Here is an 18,602-nt window from a genome sequence, read left to right as displayed (position 1 = left end):
GAAAAGTAGGAATTGAACCCACACAAGAGAAATCAAAATTCTCCATACTTCCCTTATATTATTTTCTAGTAGAGTCAGCTAATCAAGCTATCGGGCCCATACCCCGAAAATGATGGTTTAACCCCCTCCTCTACTAATGAACCCTTACGCGACCCCAATCATAACCTTCAGCCTCATCTTGGGCACCACAATCACAATTTCCAGCAACCACTGAGTTCTGGCCTGGACAGGACTGGAGATCAACGCACTAGCCATCATTCCCCTAATTGCCAAATCCCACCACCCACGAGCAGTAGAAGCCGCAACGAAATACTTCCTAACCCAAGCAGCTGCTTCCGCCCTGGTCCTATTCTCTAGCATAACCAATGCCTGAGTCACCGGCCAATGAGACATCACACAAATAAACCACCCAACCTCCTGTCTACTACTGACAGCAGCAATCGCTATTAAACTGGGCCTAGTGCCATTTCACTTCTGATTCCCAGAAGTACTACAAGGATCGCCACTAATAACAGCCCTGCTACTCTCGACCCTCATAAAATTCCCCCCACTAACCCTGCTCCTACTAACATCCAAATCCCTCGACCCAGCTCTACTCACCGCCATGGCCCTAGCCTCAACAGCACTAGGAGGCTGAATAGGACTGAACCAAACACAAACACGCAAAATCCTAGCCTTCTCGTCCATCTCCCACTTAGGCTGAATCGCCATCATCCTAGTTTACAGCCCCAAATTGGCCTTACTTACCTTCTACCTATACACAATCATAACATCAGCCGTATTCCTAGCCCTTAACAAAATCAAAGCCCTTAACCTATCCATGATCACAACCTCATGAACAAAAACCCCAGTGCTAAACGCCACCCTAATACTAGTACTTTTATCCCTAGCAGGCCTCCCCCCATTAACAGGCTTTATACCAAAGTGACTTATCATCCAAGAACTAACTAAACAGGAAATAACACCAGCAGCCATGGCAATTGCCATGCTATCACTGCTCAGCCTCTTCTTCTACCTACGCCTCGCATACCACTCAACAATTACCCTTCCCCCCAACTCCTCTAACCACATAAAACAATGATACACTAGCAAAGCCCCAAGCACACCTACTGCGGTCCTTGCCTCACTATCAATCCTCTTACTTCCCCTGTCCCCAATAATACATGCCATTGTCTAGAAACTTAGGATAACACCCCAAACCGAAGGCCTTCAAAGCCTTAAATAAGAGTTAAACCCTCTTAGTTTCTGCACATTAAGACTTACAGAATATTAACCTGTATCTTCTGAATGCAAGTCAGACGCTTTAATTAAGCTAAAGCCTCCCTAGACAGATGGGCTTCGATCCCACAAAACTCTAGTTAACAGCTAAATGCCTAAACCAATTGGCTTCTGCCTACAAAGACCCTGACGCACCCTAGTGCGCATCGATGAGCTTGCAACTCAACATGAATTTCACTACAGAGCCGATAAGAAGAGGAATTAAACCTCTGTAAAAAGGACTACAGCCTAACGCTTCAACACTCAGCCATCTTACCCGTCACCTTCATCAACCGATGACTATTTTCCACTAACCATAAGGATATTGGCACCCTGTACCTCATCTTCGGGGCATGAGCAGGAATAGTCGGCACCGCACTCAGCCTATTAATCCGCGCAGAACTAGGACAACCAGGAACTCTCCTAGGCGACGACCAAATTTACAATGTAATCGTTACCGCTCACGCCTTTGTAATAAGCTTCTTTATAGTCATACCCATCATGATCGGAGGATTCGGCAACTGATTAGTCCCCCTCATAATCGGTGCCCCCGACATAGCATTCCCGCGAATAAACAACATAAGCTTTTGACTCCTCCCCCCATCATTCCTCCTCCTACTAGCCTCATCCACTGTAGAAGCTGGCGCCGGCACAGGCTGAACTGTCTACCCTCCCCTAGCAGGTAACCTTGCCCACGCCGGAGCTTCAGTAGACCTGGCTATCTTCTCACTCCACTTAGCCGGTATCTCCTCCATCCTTGGGGCCATCAACTTTATCACCACAGCCATCAACATAAAACCCCCCGCACTCTCACAATACCAAACCCCACTATTTGTCTGATCCGTACTAATTACCGCCATCCTACTCCTTCTATCACTCCCCGTACTCGCCGCCGGTATTACAATATTACTAACTGATTGAAACCTAAACACCACATTCTTCGACCCCGCTGGAGGAGGAGACCCAATCCTGTACCAACACCTATTCTGATTCTTCGGACACCCAGAAGTCTATATTCTGATCCTACCGGGGTTTGGAATCATCTCACACGTAGTCACGTACTACTCAGGCAAAAAGGAGCCCTTCGGCTACATGGGAATAGTCTGAGCCATACTATCCATCGGCTTCCTAGGATTCATCGTCTGAGCTCACCACATGTTTACAGTAGGAATAGACGTTGATACCCGAGCCTACTTTACATCAGCCACTATAATCATTGCCATCCCTACCGGAATCAAAGTATTTAGCTGACTAGCCACCCTGCACGGAGGAACAATCAAATGAGACCCCCCCAATACTATGAGCTCTAGGATTTATCTTCCTATTTACCATCGGAGGATTAACAGGAATCGTTCTTGCAAACTCTTCCCTAGACATCGCCCTGCACGACACGTACTACGTAGTTGCCCACTTCCACTACGTCCTATCCATAGGCGCCGTCTTTGCCATTCTAGCAGGATTTACTCACTGATTCCCACTACTCACTGGGTTTACCCTACACCAAACATGAGCAAAAGCCCACTTCGGGGTAATATTTACAGGAGTAAACCTAACGTTCTTCCCCCAGCACTTCCTAGGCCTAGCAGGAATACCCCGACGATACTCGGACTATCCCGACGCCTACACACTATGAAACACCATTTCCTCCATCGGCTCCCTAATCTCAATAGTAGCCGTAATCATACTAATATTCATCATCTGAGAAGCCTTTTCGGCCAAACGAAAAGTCCTACAACCAGAACTAACTACCACAAACGTTGAATGAATCCACGGCTGCCCTCCCCCATACCATACTTTCGAGGAACCGGCCTTCGTCCAAGTACAAGAAAGGAAGGAATCGAACCCTCACATGCTGGTTTCAAGCCAACTGCATTAACCGCTCATGCTTCTTTCTTATGAGACGTTAGTAAACCAATTACATAGCCTTGTCAAGACTAAATCACAGGTAAAAATCCTGTACATCTCATGTGGCCAACCACTCCCAACTAGGATTCCAAGACGCCTCATCACCCATCATAGAAGAACTCGTTGAATTCCACGACCACGCCCTAATCGTTGCCCTAGCTATCTGCAGCCTAGTTCTCTACCTTTTAGCCCACATACTAACAGAAAAACTCTCGTCCAATGCTGTAGACGCCCAAGAAGTAGAGCTGATCTGGACAATCCTACCTGCTATCGTCCTGGTACTCCTCGCCCTCCCATCCCTACAAATCCTCTACATAATGGACAAAATCGATGAACCAGACCTCACCCTAAAAGCCATCGGCCACCAATGATACTGAAGCTACGAATACACAGACTTCAAAGACCTATCATTCGACTCCTACATAGTGCCCACCCCAGACTTACCCAACGGCCACTTCCGACTGCTAGAAGTTGACCACCGCGTAGTTATCCCAATAGAATCCCCCATCCGCGTGATCATTACTGCAGGAGACGTACTCCACTCCTGAGCAGTCCCAACGCTCGGAGTTAAAACAGACGCAATCCCAGGCCGACTAAACCAAACTTCATTCATTACCACCCGGCCTGGGATTTTTTACGGACAATGCTCAGAAATTTGCGGGGCTAATCACAGCTACATACCCATTGTAGTAGAATCAACCCCACTCCCACATTTCGAGGCCTGATCGTCCCTTCTATCATCATCCTAATCATTAAGAAGCTATGCAACAGCACTAGCCTTTTAAGCTAGCCAAAGAGGGACTTCCCCCTCCTTAATGATATGCCACAGCTTAACCCCGCACCATGATTTTCAATCATAATTATAACCTGATTAACCCTAGCACTCCTCATCCAACCAAAACTACTAGCCTTCACCACAACCAACCCCCCATCAAATAAGACCTCCCTCACTACCAAACCCACACCATGATCCTGACCATGAACCTAAGCTTCTTTGACCAATTTTCCAGCCCCAATCTATTCGGCATCCCCTTAATCCTACTATCCCTACTCTTCCCAGCCCTACTATTCCCGTCCCCAAACAACCGATGAATCAACAACCGCCTTTCTACTATCCAAACATGACTCCTTCACCTAATCACAAAACAACTAATAGTCCCACTCAACAAAAATGGCCACAAATGAGCCATAATATTTACATCCCTAATAATCATACTTCTTACAATCAACCTTCTAGGCCTCCTTCCATATACATTCACCCCAACCACCCAACTATCTATGAACATAGCCCTAGCCTTCCCACTATGGCTCGCCACACTACTAACAGGCCTACGAAACCAACCATCAGCCTCTTTAGCCCACCTATTACCCGAAGGTACCCCTACACCCCTAATCCCCGCACTAATCCTGATCGAAACAACCAGCCTACTAATCCGCCCCCTAGCCCTCGGAGTCCGCCTTACAGCCAACCTTACAGCAGGACACTTACTCATCCAACTCATCTCTACAGCCTCCATTGCATTAATACCCACCCTTCCTGCAGTATCCATCCTAACAATAATCATCCTACTACTCCTAACCATCCTAGAAGTAGCAGTAGCCATAATCCAGGCCTACGTCTTCGTGCTCCTTCTAAGCCTATACTTACAAGAAAACATCTAATGGCACACCAAGCACACTCATACCACATAGTTGACCCAAGCCCTTGACCAATCTTCGGGGCAGCCGCCGCCCTACTCACAACCTCAGGATTAATCATGTGATTCCACTACAACTCATCCATACTACTAACCCTAGGCCTCATCTCAATACTCCTAGTAATACTCCAATGATGACGAGACATTGTACGAGAAAGCACCTTCCAAGGCCATCACACTCCCACAGTCCAAAAAGGCCTACGATACGGCATAATCCTTTTCATCACATCCGAAGCATTCTTCTTCTTAGGGTTCTTCTGAGCGTTCTTCCACTCGAGCCTGGCCCCAACCCCAGAACTAGGAGGCCAACGACCCCCAACAGGAATTAAACCACTCAACCCGATAGAAGTCCCCCTACTAAACACAGCCATCCTACTAGCCTCAGGCGTTACCGTAACGTGAGCCCATCACAGCATCACAGAAGGAAACCGAAAACACGCCATCCACGCCCTAACCCTAACGATCCTCCTGGGATTCTACTTCACAGCCCTACAAGCAATAGAATACCACGAAGCCCCATTCTCAATCGCCGATAGCGTCTACGGATCTACCTTCTTCGTTGCCACTGGATTCCACGGACTCCACGTAATCATCGGATCCTCCTTCCTGACCGTCTGCCTCTTCCGACTGATCAAGTTCCACTTTACATCAGACCACCACTTCGGATTCGAGGCAGCAGCCTGATACTGACACTTCGTAGACGTCATCTGACTATTCCTCTACATAACCATCTACTGATGAGGATCTTGCTCTTCTAGTATATTAATTACAATTGACTTCCAATCTCTAGAATCTGGTATAAACCCAGAGGAGAGCAATGAACGCACTCATGTTCATATTCGCCCTATCATCAATCCTAAGCGCCGCCCTAACCGCATTAAACTTCTGACTCGCCCAAATAAACCCCGACTCAGAGAAACTCTCACCGTACGAATGTGGATTCGACCCACTTGGATCTGCTCGATTACCATTCTCAGTCCGATTCTTCCTCAGTAGCCATCCTGTTCGTCCTATTCGACCTAGAAATCGCCCTCCTACTCCCCCTGCCATGAGCCGTCCAACTCCAATCCCCCCTAATGACCCTCACCTGAACTGTAGTGATCCTCCTTCTCCTAACACTCGGACTGGCCTACGAGTGAATTCAAGGGGGCCTAGAATGAGCAGAATAACAGAAAGTTAGTCTAACCAAAAAGATAGCTGGTTTCGACCCAGCAGATTACAGCCAACCCTGTAACTTTCTTATGTCGCCCCTACATTTAAGCTTCTACTCAGCCTTCATTTTCAGCGGACTAGGACTAGCCTTCCACCGAACCCACCTAGTATCCGCCCTACTATGCCTTGAAAGCATAATATTATCGATATTCGTAGGCCTATCAATATGATCCATCGAAAACCAAGTCTCCTCATTCACCATGGTACCAATTCTCATGCTAACCTTCTCAGCGTGTGAGGCGGGCACAGGCCTGGCCATCCTAGTAGCCTCCACCCGCACACATGGCTCCGACCATCTACACAACCTAAACCTCCTGCAATGCTAAAAATCATCCTACCCACAATCATACTTCTTCCAACAGCCCTGCTGTCTCCACCAAAATTTCTATGGACTAACACCACCTTATACAGCCTCCTAATCGCTGCCCTAAGCCTACAGTGATTAATCCCAACCTACTACCCCTACAAATTTTTATCCAACTGAACAGGAATTGACCAAATCTCATCCCCCCTCCTAGTACTATCCTGCTGACTACTCCCACTCATAATCATAGCAAGCCAAAACCACCTGCAACAAGAACCCCTACAACGCAAACGAATCTTTATCTCAACCTTAGTCGCAGTCCAGCCATTCATCCTACTAGCCTTTTCCACCACAGAACTAGCACTATTTTACATCTCATTTGAAGCAACCCTCATTCCCACCCTAATCTTAATCACCCGATGGGGGAACCAACCAGAACGCCTAAGCGCTGGCATCTACCTGCTATTCTACACGCCAGTAAGCTCTCTACCCCTGCTAATCACAATCATACACCTATACGTGAAAATTGGCACCCTGCACCTGCCAACCCTACAACTAACCCACCCAACCCTATCCACCTCATGGACAGGAATACTATCAGGTCTAGCACTGCTCATAGCATTCATAGTAAAAGCCCCACTATACGGCCTACACCTCTGACTGCCAAAAGCCCACGTAGAAGCACCCATCGCAGGCTCAATACTCCTCGCCGCCCTACTACTAAAGCTAGGAGGATACGGAATTATACGAGTCACTCTATTTATGGGCCCACTGTCCAACCTCCTGCACTACCCCTTCCTAACCCTGGCCCTATGAGGCGCCCTAATGACTAGCTCAATCTGCCTACGACAGACAGACCTAAAATCACTAATCGCTTATTCATCCGTTAGCCACATAGGCCTAGTTATCGCCGCAGGAATAATCCAAACCCACTGATCATTCTCAGGGGCAATGATCCTAATAATTTCCCATGGACTAACTTCCTCCATACTATTCTGCCTAGCCAACACAAACTATGAACGTACGCACAGCCGAATTCTACTACTCACACGAGGCCTACAACCTCTCCTACCACTCATAGCTACCTGATGATTGCTGGCCAATCTAACAAACATAGCCTTACCCCCAACAACAAACCTCATAGCAGAGCTAACCATTATAATCACCTTATTCAACTGATCTGCCTTCACGATCATCCTAACAGGAATCGCAACCCTACTAACCGCCTCCTACACCTTATTCATACTACTAATGACCCAACGAGGCTCAATCCCCTCCCACATCACATCTATGCAAAACTCAACCACGCGAGAACACCTGCTCATAACACTCCACATTATCCCAATATTCCTCCTAATCCTCAAACCCGAACTGATCTCCGGAATCCCCTCATGCAAGTATAGTTTAAACCAAACATTAGACTGTGATTCTAAGAATAGAAGTTCAAACCTTCTTACCTGCCGAGGGGAGGGTTTAACCAACAAGAGCTGCTAACTCTTACATCTGAGCCTAAAACCTCAGCCCCCTTACTTTTAAAGGATAACAGCAATCCACTGGTCTTAGGAACCACCCATCTTGGTGCAAATCCAAGTAAAAGTAGTGAACCCCACACTACTAATCAACTCCCTCACACTACTCACGCTGACAATCCTCCTAACCCCAATCATCCTGCCATTTCTATTTAAAAACTTTAAAAACACCCCACAAGCCACCACCCGCGCTGTTAAAACCGCATTCCTAATTAGCCTAGCCCCTACAACCGCATTCATCTACTCGGGAGTAGAATCTGTCACCTGCCACTGGGAGTGAAAATTCATTATAAACTTTAAAATCCCCCTGAGCCTAAAAATAGACCAATACTCAATAACATTTCTTCCAATCGCCCTATTTGTAACATGATCAATCCTACAATTCGCCATATGATACATGGCCTCAGAGCCATACGTAACAAAATTTTTCACCTACCTACTGACATTCCTAGTCGCCATACTCCTCCTAACAACCGCAAACAACATATTCCTCCTATTCGTAGGCTGGGAAGGAGTACGAATCATGTCCTTCCTTCTCATCGGCTGATGACAAGGCCGAGCAGATGCCAACACCGCCGCCCTACAAGCCGTAATCTACAACCGAATCGGAGACATCGGACTGATCCTGAGCATAGCATGACTAGCTTCAACATTCAACACCTGAGAGATCCAACAAGCCGTACACCCCCACCAAACCCCAATCCTCCCCCTCATAGGATTAATCCTCGCAGCCGCAGGAAAATCCGCCCAATTTGGACTCCACCCATGACTGCCCGCAGCAATAGAAGGCCCCACCCCAGTATCAGCCCTACTGCACTCCAGTACCATAGTAGTAGCCGGAATCTTCCTGCTCATCCGCATGCACCCCCTGCTAGCCACCAACCAGACAGCCCTAACTGCCTGCCTATGCCTAGGTGCTCTATCAACCCTATTCGCTGCCACATGCGCCCTAACCCAAAATGACATCAAAAAAATCATTGCTTTCTCAACATCCAGCCAACTAGGACTAATAATAGTCACTATCGGACTAAACCTCCCACAACTAGCCTTCCTACACATCTCAACCCATGCCTTCTTTAAAGCCATACTATTCCTATGCTCAGGGTCTATCATCCACAACCTAAACGGAGAACAAGATATCCGAAAGATAGGAGGCCTACAGAAAATACTCCCAGTCACTACTTCCTGCCTAACCATCGGAAACCTGGCGCTGATAGGAACCCCATTCCTAGCCGGATTCTACTCAAAAGACCTCATCATCGAAAGCTTAAACACATCATACCTAAATACTTGAGCCCTACTCCTAACCCTTATAGCCACAGCATTCACCGCAACCTACAGCATCCGCATAACCATCCTAGTCCAAGCTGGACAAACCCGAATCCCCCCAATAGTATCAATAAACGAAAACAACCCACTAATCACCGCCCCCCTAACCCGACTCGCCCTAGGCAGCATTACAGCAGGAATAATCATTACCTCTTTCATCACACCAACCAAAACCCCCCCAATAACCATACCCCTTATCACCAAAACCGCTGCCATCCTCATAACAATCCTAGGAATCATCCTAGCCCTAGAACTATCGAACATAACACACACCCTCACTCACCCCAAACCAACCCCCCTCATAAATTCTCCTCTGCATTAGGGTACTTCAACCCCCTAGTACACCGATTCTTCTCCAAAAACCTACTAGAAAAGGGACAAAACATTGCCCTACACTTGATCGACCTCTCCTGACTCAAAAAAATAGGGCCAGAGGGCCTTGCTGAACTACAAGTAGCCGCAAGCAAAGCCGCAACCTCAATACACACAGGGCTAATTAAGGCCTACCTGGGATCCTTCGCCCTCTCCATCCTGGTAATAATCCTAATAACACACAGACTCACTAATGGCCCCTAACATCCGCAAATCCCATCCCCTACTAAAAATAATCAACAACTCCCTAATCGACCTACCCGCCCCCTCCAACATCTCTGCCTGATGAAACTTCGGCTCCCTTCTAGCCATCTGCTTAGCCACACAAATCCTAACAGGCCTGCTACTAGCCATACACTACACCGCAGACACTTCACTCGCCTTCTCCTCAGTAGCTCACACATGCCGAGACGTCCAGTACGGATGGCTCATCCGCAACCTCCACGCCAATGGTGCTTCGCTCTTCTTTATCTGCATCTACTTACACATCAGACGAGGCCTCTACTACGGCTCCTACCTATACAAAGAAACCTGAAACACAAGAGTAATCCTCCTACTCACCCTAATAGCAACTGCCTTCGTAGGGTATGTCCTACCATGAGGACAAATGTCATTCTGAGGGGCCACCGTAATCACCAACCTATTCTCAGCCATCCCGTACATTGGGCAAACTCTAGTAGAATGAGCCTGAGGAGGATTCTCAGTAGACAATCCAACCTTAACCCGATTCTTCGCCATCCACTTCCTACTGCCCTTCCTAATTGCAGGAATCACCCTAGTCCACCTAACCTTCCTACACGAATCAGGCTCAAATAACCCACTAGGAATCGTATCAGACTGCGACAAAATCCCATTCCACCCACACTTCTCCATGAAAGACAGCTTAGGGCTTACCCTAATAATCACCCCTCTAATAGCACTAGCCCTATTTTCACCGAACCTCCTGGTTCTTGGAATCCTAGTTGGGAGTGGTTGGCCACATGAGATGTACAGGATTTTTACCTGTGATTTAGTCTTGACAAGGCTATGTAATTGGTTTACTAACGTCTCATAAGAAAGAAGCATGAGAGGTTAATGCAGTTGGCTTGAAACCCATCCCCAGTGGTGCCAGTGCACTCTCTGCACTCACTGCACTGCATCCCCAGTGGTGCCAGTGCGCTCTCTGGAGTCACAGCACTGCATCCCCAGTGGTGCCAGTGCAGTCTCTGGACTCACTGCACTGCATCCCCAGTGGTGCCAGTGCACTCTGTGGACTCACTGTAGTGCATCCCCAGTGGTGCCAGTGCTCTCTCTGGACTCACGGTACTGCATCCACAGTGGTGCCAGTGCACACGCTGGACTCACTGCAGTGCATCCCCAGTGGTGCCAGTGCACTCTCTGGACTCACTGCACTGCATCCCCAGTGGTGCCAGTGCACTCTCTGGAGTAACTGCAGGGCATCCCCAGTGGTGCCAGTGCACTCTCTGGACTCACTGGACTGCATCCCCAGTGGTGCCAGTGCACTCTCTGGACTCACTGAAGTGCATCCCCATTGGTGCCAGTGCAGTCTCTGGACTCACTGCACTGCATCCCCAGTGGTGCCAGTGCACTCACTGGACTGACTGCACTGCATCCCCAGTGGTGCCAGTGCGCTCTCCGGAGTCACAGCACTGCATCCCCAGTGGTGCCAGTGCACTCACTGGACACACTGTACTGCATTACAGGTGGTGCCAGTGCACTCTCTGCACTCACTGCACAGCATCCCCAGTGGTGCCAGTGCATTCACTGGACTCACTGGACTGCATCACCAGTGGTGCCAGTGCACTCTCTGGACTCACTGCACTGCATCCCCAGTGGTGCCAGTGCACTCTCTGGACTCACTGCAGTGCAGCCCCAGTGGTGCCAGTGCAGTCTCTGGACTCACTGCAGTGCATCCCCAGTGGTGCCAGTGCAGTCTCTGGACTTACTGCACTGCATCCCCAGTGGTGCCAGTGCAGTCTCTGGACTCACTGCACTGCATCCCCAGTGGTGCCAGTGCACTCTCTGGACTCACTGCAGTACATCCCCAGTGGTGCCAGTGCAGTCTCTGGACTCACTGCAGTGCATCCCCAGTGGTGCCAGTGCACTCTCTCGAGTCACTGAAGTGCATCCCCAGTGGTGTCAGTGCACTCACTGGACTGACTGCACTGCATCCCCAGTGGTGCCAGTGCGCTCTCCGGAGTCACAGCACTGCATCCCCAGTGGTGCCAGTGCACTCACTGGACTCACTGTACTGCATCACAGGTGGTGCCAGTGCACTCTCTGGACTCACTACAGTGAATCCCCGGTGGTGCCACTGCACTCTCTGCACTCACTGCACAGCATCCCCAGTGGTGCCAGTGCACTCTCTGCACTCACTGCACAGCATCCCCAGTGGTGCCAGTGCATTCACTGGACTCACTGGACTGCATCACCAGTGGTGCCAGTGCACTCTCTGGACTCACTGCACTGCATCCCCAGTGGTGCCAGTGCACTCTCTGGACTCACTGCACTGCATCCCCAGTGGTGCCAGTGCAGTCTCTGGACTCACTGCAGTGCATCCCCAGTGGTGCCAGAGCACTCTCTGGACTCACTGCACTGCATCCCCAGTGGTGCCAGTGCACTCTCTGGACTCACTGCACCGCATCCCCAGTGGTGTCAGTACACTCTCTGGACTCACTGAAGTGCATCCCCAGTGGTGCCAGTGCACTCTCTGGACTCACTAAACTGCATCACCAGTGGTGCCAGTGCACTCTCTGGACTCACTGCACTGCATCCCCAGTGGTGCCAGTGCAATCTCTGGAATCACTGTAGTGCATCCCCAGTGGTGCCAGTGCACTCTCTGGACTCACTGCAGTGCATCCCCAGAGGTGCCAGTGCACTCTCTGGACTCACTGCAGTGCATCCCCAGTGGTGCCAGTGCACTCTCTGGACTCACTGCACTGCATCCCCAGTGGTGCCAGTGCACTCTCTGCACTCACTGCACTGCATTCCCAGTGGTGCCAGTGAAGTCTCTGGACTCACTGCACTGCATCCCCAGTGGTGCCAGTGCACTCTCTGGACTCACTGCACTGCATCCCCACTGCTGCCAGTGCACTCTCTGGACTCACTGCAGAGCATCCCCAGTGGTGCCAGTGCACTCTCTGGACTCACAGCACTGCATCCCCAGTGGTGCCAGTGCACTCTCTCGAGTCACTGCACTACATCCCCAGTAGTGCCAGTGCACTCACTGGACTCACTGTACTGCATCATCGGTGGTGCCAGTGCACTCTCTGGACTCACTTCACTGCATCCCCAGTGGTGCCAGTGCACTCTCTGGACTCACTGCACTGCAGGCCCAGTGGTACCAGTGCACTCACTGGACTCACTGTACTGCATCTCCAGTGGTGCCAGTGCACTCTCTGGACTCACTGCACTGCATCCCCAGTGGTGCCAGTGAGCTCTCTGGACTCACTGCTCTGCATCCCCAGTGGTGCCAGTGTACTCACAGGATTCACTGCACTGCATCCCCAGTGGTGCCAGTGCACTCTCTGGACTCACTGCAGTGCATCCCCAGTGGTGCCAGTGCACTCTCTGGACTCACTGAAGTGCATTCTCAGTGGTGCCAGTGCACTCTCTGGGCTCACTGAAGTGCATCCCCAGTGGTGCCAGTACACTCACTGGACTCACTGCACTGCATCCCCAGTGGTACCAGTGCACTCTCTGGACTCACTGCACTGCATCCCCAGTGGTGCCAGTGCACTCTCTGGACTCACTGTAGTGCATCCCCAGTGGTGCCAGTGCACTCTCTGGACTCACTGCAGTGCATCCCCAGTGGTGCCAGTGCACTCTCTGCACTCACTTCACTGCATCCCCAGTGGTGCCAGTGCACTCTCTGGACTCACTGCACTGCATCCCCAGTGGTGCCAGTGAAGTCTTTGGACTCACTGCACTGCATGTCCAGTGGTGCCAGTGCACTCTCTGGACTAACTGTACTGCATCCCCACTGGTGCCAGTGCACTATGTGGACTCACTGTACTGCATCCCCAGTGGTGACAGTGCACTCTCTGGACTCACTGCACTGCATCCCCAGTGGTGCCAGTGCGCTCTCTGGACTCACTGCAGTGCATCCCCAGTGGTGCCAGTGCACTCTCTGGTCTCACTGCACTGCATCCCCAGTGGTGCCAGTGCACTCTCTGGACTCACTGCAGTGCATCCCCAGTGGTGCCAGTGCACTGTCTGGACTCACTGCAGTGCATCCCCAGTGGTGTCAGTGCACTCTCTGGACTCACTGTACTGCACCCCCAGTGGTACCAGTGCACTCACTGGACTGACTGCACTGCATCCCCAGTGGTGCCAGTGTGCTCTCTGGAGTCACAGCACTGCATCCCCAGTGGTGCCAGTGCACTCACTGGACTCACTGCACTGCATCACAGGTGGTGCCAGTGCACTCTCTGGACTCACTGCAGTGAATCCCCGGTGGTGCCAGTGTACTCTCTGCAGTCACTGCACTGCATCCCCAGTGGTGCCAGTGCACTCACTGGACTCACTGGACTGCATCCCCAGTGGTGCCAGTGAACTCTCTGGACTCACTGCACTGCATCCCCAGTGGTGCCAGTGTACTCTCTGGACTCACTGCAGTGCATCCCCAGTGGTGCCAGAGCACTCTCTGGACTCAATGCACTGCATCCCCAGTGGTGCCAGTGCACTCTCTGGACTCACTGCACTGCATCCCCAGTGGTGTCAGTGCACTCTCTGGACTCACTGAAGTGCATCCCCCGTGGTGCAAGTGCACTCTCTGGACTCAATGCACTGCATCCCCAGTGGTGCCAGTGCACTCTCTGGACTCCGTGCACTGCATCCCCAGTGGTGCCAGTGCAATCTCTGGACTCACTGTAGTGCATCCCCAGTGGTGCCAGTGCACTCTCTGGACTCACTGCAGTGCATCCCCAGTGGTGCCAGTGCACTCTCTGGACTCACTGTACTGCATCCCCACTGGTGCCAGTGCGCTCTCTGGACTCACGGCAGTGCATCCCCAGTGGTGCCAGTGCACTCTCTGGACTCACTGCACTGCATCCCCAGTGGTGCCAGTGCATTCTCTGGACTCACTGCACTGCATCCCCAGTGGTGCCAGTGCACTCTCTGGACTCACTGCACTGCATCCCCAGTTTTGCCAGTGAAGTCTCTGGACTCACTGCACTGCAACCCCAGTGGTGCCAGTGCACTCTCTGGAGTCACTGAAGTGCATCCCCAGTGGTGCCAGAGCACTCTCTGGACTCACTGCACTGCATCCCCAGTGGTGCCAATGCACTCTCTGGACTCACTGCACTGCATCCCCAGTGGTGCCAGTGCACTCTCTGGACTCACTGCACTGCATCCCAAGTGGTGCCAGTGCACTCTCTGGACTCACTGCACTGCATCCCCAGTGGTGCCAGTGCACTCTCTCGAATCACTGCACTACATCCCCAGTGGTGCCAGTGCGCTCACTGGACTCACTGTACTGCATCATCAGTGGTGCCAGTGCACTCTCTGGAGTGACTGCAGTGCATCCCTAGTGGTGCCAGTGCACTCTCTGGACTCACTGCACTGCATCCCCAGTGGTGCCAATGCACTCTCTGGACTCACTGCACTGCATCCCCAGTGGTGCCAGTGCACTCTCTGGACTCACTGCACTGCATCCCCAGTGGTGCCAATGCACTCACTGGACTCACTGCACTGCATCCCAAGTGGTACCAGTGCACTCTCTGGACTCACTGCACTGCATCCCCAGTGGTGCCAGTGCACTCTCTCGAGTCACTGCACTACATCCCCAGTGGTGCCAGTGCACTCACTGGACTCACTGTACTGCATTCCCAGTGGTGCTAGTGCACTCTCTGGACTCACTGCAGTGCATCCCCAGTGGTGCCAGTGCACTCTCTGGACTCACTGCACTGCATCCCCAGTGGTGCCAGTGCACTCTCTGGACTCACTGAAGTGCATTCTCAGTGGTGCCAGTGCACTCTCTGGACTCACTGCAGTGCATTCCCAGTGGTGCCAGTACACTCACTGGACTCACTGCACTGCATCCCCAGTGGTGCCAGTGCACTCTCTGGACTCACTGCACTGCATCCCCAGTGGTGCCAGTGCACTCTCTGGACTCACTGCACTGCATCCCCAGTGCTGCCTGTGCACTCTCTGTACGCACTGCACTGCATCCCCAGTGGTGCCAGTGCAATCTCTGGACTCACTGCACTGCATCCCCAGTGGTGCCAGTGCACACTCTGGACTCACTGCACTGCATCCCCAGTGGTGCCAGTGCACTCTCTGGACTCACTGCACTGCACCCCAGTGTTGCCAGTGCACTCTCTGGACTCACTGCACTGCATCCCCAGTATTGCCAGTGCACTCTCTGGACTCACTGCACTGCATCCCCAGTGGTGCCAGTGCACTCTCTGGACTCACTTCAGTGCATCCCCAGTGGTGCCAGAGCACTCTCTGGACTCACTGCACTGCATCCCCAGTGGTGCCAGTGCACTCTCTGGACTCACTGCACTGCAGCCCCAGTGGTGCCAGTGCACTCTCTGGACTCACTGCACTGCATCCCCAGTATTGCCAGTGCACTCTCTGGACTCACTGCACTGCATCCCCAGTGCTGCCAGTGCACTCTCTGGACTCACTGCACTGCATCCCCAGTGGTGCCACTGCACTCTCTGGACTCACTGCACTGCATCCCCAGTGGTGCCAGTGCACTCTCTGCACTCACTGCACTGCATTCCCAGTGGTGCCAGTGCACTCACTGGACTCACTGCAGTGCATTCCCTCTGGTGCCAGTGCACTCTCTGGACTCACTGCACTGCATCCCCAGTGGTGCCAGTGCACTCTCTGGACTCACTGCCGTGCATCACCAGTGGTGCCAGTGCACTCTCTGGACTCACTGAAGTGCATCCCCAGTGGTGCCAGTGCACTCTCTGGACTCACTGCAGTGCATCCCCAGTGGTGCCAGTGCACTCTCTGGACTCACTGCACTGCATCCCCAGTGGTGCCAGAGCACTCTCTGGACTCACTGCACTGCATCCTCTGTGCTGCCAGTGCACTCTCTGGACTCACTGCACTGCATCCCCAGTGGTGCCAGTACACTCTCTGGACTCACTGTACTGCATCCCCAGTGGAGCGCGTGCACTCTCTGGACTCACTGAAGTGCATCCCCAGTGGTGCCAGTGCACTCTCTGGACTCACTGCACTGCATCCCCAGTGGTGCTAGTGCACTCTGTGGACTCACTGCAGTGCATCCCCAGTGGTGCCAGTGCACTCTCTGGACTCACTGAAGGGCATTCTCAGTGGTGCCAGTGCACTCTCTGGACTCACTGCAGTGCATCCCCAGTGGTGCCAGTACACTCACTGGACTGACTGCACTGCATCCCCAGTGGTGCCAGTGCACTCTCTGGACTCACCGCACCGCATCCCCAGTGGTGCCAGTGCACTCTCTGGAGTAACTGCAGTGCATCACCAGTGGTGCCAGTGCACTCTCTGGACTCACTGCACTGCATCCCCAGTGGTGCCAGTGCACTCTCTGGACTCACTGAAGTGCATTCTCAGTGGTGCCAGTGCACTCTCTGGACTCACTGCAGTGCATTCCCAGTGGTGCCAGTACACTCACTGGACTCACTGCACTGCATCCCCAGTGGTGCCAGTGCACTCTCTGGACTCACTGCACTGCATCCCCAGTGGTGCCAGTGCACTCTCTGGACTCACTGCACTGCATCCCCAGTGCTGCCTGTGCACTCTCTGTACGCACTGCACTGCATCCCCAGTGGTGCCAGTGCAATCTCTGGACTCACTGCACTGCATCCCCAGTGGTGCCAGTGCACACTCTGGACTCACTGCACTGCATCCCCAGTGGTGCCAGTGCACTCTCTGGACTCACTGCACTGCATCCCCAGTGTTGCCAGTGCACTCTCTGGACTCACTGCACTGCATCCCCAGTATTGCCAGTGCACTCTCTGGACTCACTGCACTGCATCCCCAGTGGTGCCAGTGCACTCTCTGGACTCACTTCAGTGCATCCCCAGTGGTGCCAGAGCACTCTCTGGACTCACTGCACTGCATCCCCAGTGGTGCCAGTGCACTCTCTGGACTCACTGCACTGCATCCCCAGTGGTGCCAGTGCACTCTCTGGACTCACTGCACTGCATCCCCAGTATTGCCAGTGCACTCTCTGGACTCACTGCACTGCATCCCCAGTGCTGCCAGTGCACTCTCTGGACTCACTGCACTGCATCCCCAGTGGTGCCACTGCACTCTCTGGACTCACTGCACTGCATCCCCAGTGGTGCCAGTGCACTCTCTGCACTCACTGCACTGCATTCCCAGTGGTGCCAGTGCACTCACTGGACTCACTGCAGTGCATTCCCTCTGGTGCCAGTGCACTCTCTGGACTCACTGCACTGCATCCCCAGTGGTGCCAGTGCACTCTCTGGACTCACTGCCGTGCATCACCAGTGGTGCCAGTGCACTCTCTGGACTCACTGAAGTGCATCCCCAGTGGTGCCAGTGCACTCTCTGGACTCACTGCAGTGCATCCCCAGTGGTGCCAGTGCACTCTCTGGACTCACTGCACTGCATCCCCAGTGGTGCCAGAGCACTCTCTGGACTCACTGCACTGCATCCTCTGTGCTGCCAGTGCACTCTCTGGACTCACTGCACTGCATCCCCAGTGGTGCCAGTACACTCTCTGGACTCACTGCACTGCATCCCCAGTGGTACCAGTGCACTCTCTGGACTCCCGGCACCGCATCCCCAGTGGTGCCAGTGCACTCTCTGGGCTCACTGCAGTGCATCCCCAGTGGTGCCAGTGCACTCTCTTGACTCACTGCACTGCATCCCCAGTGGTGCCAGTGCACTCACTGGATTCACTGCACTGCATCCCCAGTGGTGCTAGTGCACTCTCTGGACTCACTGCAGTGCATCCCCATTGGTGCCAGTGCACACTCTGGACTCACTGCACTGCATCCCCAGTGGTGCCAGTGCATTCTCTGGACTCAC

General features: G+C 52.3%; 1 long non-coding RNA gene and 1 pseudogene across 1 annotated transcript in view; both read left to right on the top strand.

Moving 5' to 3' along the window:
* The window catches only part of LOC136789898 (uncharacterized), a 301,025-nt gene that overhangs the window by 27,337 nt on the left and 255,086 nt on the right, over positions 1-18,602 (top strand). The window lies entirely within an intron of this gene.
* On the top strand, positions 4,251-5,607 carry LOC136789889 (cytochrome c oxidase subunit 3-like; annotated as a pseudogene).

The sequence above is a fragment of the Anser cygnoides genome, chromosome 2 (genome assembly GCF_040182565.1).
Source record: "Anser cygnoides isolate HZ-2024a breed goose chromosome 2, Taihu_goose_T2T_genome, whole genome shotgun sequence".
Taxonomy (NCBI): Eukaryota; Metazoa; Chordata; class Aves; order Anseriformes; family Anatidae; genus Anser; species Anser cygnoides.
Note: the sequence above shows the minus strand (reverse complement) of the source record. Positions and strands in the feature narration are given on the sequence as shown.